The 1605-nt window shown below is 38.5% G+C and overlaps 1 protein-coding gene across 1 annotated transcript in view; it reads right to left on the bottom strand.

Moving 5' to 3' along the window:
* The window catches only part of LOC103610143 (nesprin-1-like), a 20623-nt gene that overhangs the window by 11283 nt on the left and 7735 nt on the right, over window positions 1–1605 (bottom strand). The gene's annotated exons all lie outside the window — the stretch shown is intronic.

Genomic DNA, 1605 nt, shown 5'->3' with positions numbered 1-1605 from the left:
AAAAAAAAAAGAAAGGTGGCCTCTTCGAATCCAGAAGGAAAGGACACCTCTAACTGGCCATCAGTGCCTGGACAAGACGAGCCACGACTGTGCAAGCAAAGACCCAGAGAAGTGGTAGAGAAGGCACACGTAGGGTTAGCACCGAATAAGGAAAGAAAGGGGATGAGAACGCAAAGGATCGTTGGTCGAAAGTGGAAATGCCCCTGGAACCTCCAACTTCCATTATTTGGGCCAAGACAATCAATAAGACAAGATGGTAGAAGTAGAGACATCTTAGTAGATTTAAGATTTTGGTTCAAAAATCACCAAACCAAAAGAAGCAAGCTTACACGATAGATATTTTTCAAGAATGAAAATTCTAGGTAACTTTTGTTCTCACTTTTTCCACTAGGTTATAGACTCATACTTTGTCTCTATTTATATGAACAGCTATAGGGAAATGATTTTTAAAAGTTTTTTTAACAATGGCCTTGAATCAACATGAAAAGGTAAAAGTGTACTAAATAGACTAGTTTAAGAAGTCAGACTTTTGTGTGATGAAGCTTATCAACATTTTGTCCAAATAGTAAGATAAAATTGTACTGTTTAAAGTGTTAATTGTAATTCATATAGAAAATAAAGCTAAATACTGGCTGATTTATCGGGGGCTACCTCACATCAGGCCCTATGCTAATAAGAGAGACCTAATGAGAAAGGCATTATTAGCCCTCTTCCACAGAGAGAAAACCAAGACTTAAGGGATGTAAGTAATTTGCACAAGATCAAACAGCTCGGGTTAAAACCCAGCTGTGCCTTACTCCAAGGCTTTAGCCACTGTATTATCCTGAGGAAGTTGTCTTTTATCCAAATGGTTGGTCAAAAATCTCGAATCAGAGGGACTGAGGACACACCTGGAAAAAAGGGGTCACAGGTTTAAAAGAAAGAATCCTCTGGACTCTCTTCTTTTTGAACACCCAGAGCAAACCACTAGTAGGAGGCCAGTCTGGGAAGTTCTGTCCACACTGCTGTTTCTTGTGTTATCCCCAAGTCAAGTCATCATGAATGTTCTGGTCTTGCTTCTGCTATGTCACAGGGAAGTGAAGGAAGGGGAGCCCCCCTCCCAGAGGACGGGGTGCAGAGAAGGGGCAACTCACGGGAGACCCCACAAAAAGCAGCTCAGCATCAGCATCAGGGCTGCTTTGTCCATCTGCCCCCTCCACAGGGAGACTCTTCATCCAGGGCTCATCTTAGAAATGCCAGGTTCCACATTGTTTAAAAAGGCAGTGTGAATTATTCACTGTTAACCAATCTCATTAATATGCTAATATATACTAGTATATCACATATTATTATACATTAGTGTCATATAATATGTATATAATTAGTATTGTCGATATGATATGACAATACACTAACATTAAGATATATGTTAGTATATATGATAGTGTAATATACTAATATACCCATAACATTTTATTATTAATATACTATATATGATATTTTATTCTTAATGTCATCTATTATCTCTTCTAAAGATGAGAAGTAACTGAGGTAATACTCTATTCTAAGGAAAGAAAAGTCAACATGGATCCCACTTAACCACATGAATTCCGAGCACACAGACAA

This window comes from Galeopterus variegatus, unplaced genomic scaffold, assembly GCF_000696425.1.
Source record: "Galeopterus variegatus unplaced genomic scaffold, G_variegatus-3.0.2 Scaffold10665, whole genome shotgun sequence".
NCBI lineage: Eukaryota > Metazoa > Chordata > Mammalia > Dermoptera > Cynocephalidae > Galeopterus > Galeopterus variegatus.
The sequence above is the reverse complement of the archived record's forward strand: the minus strand, read 5'-3'. Positions and strand labels throughout refer to the sequence as shown.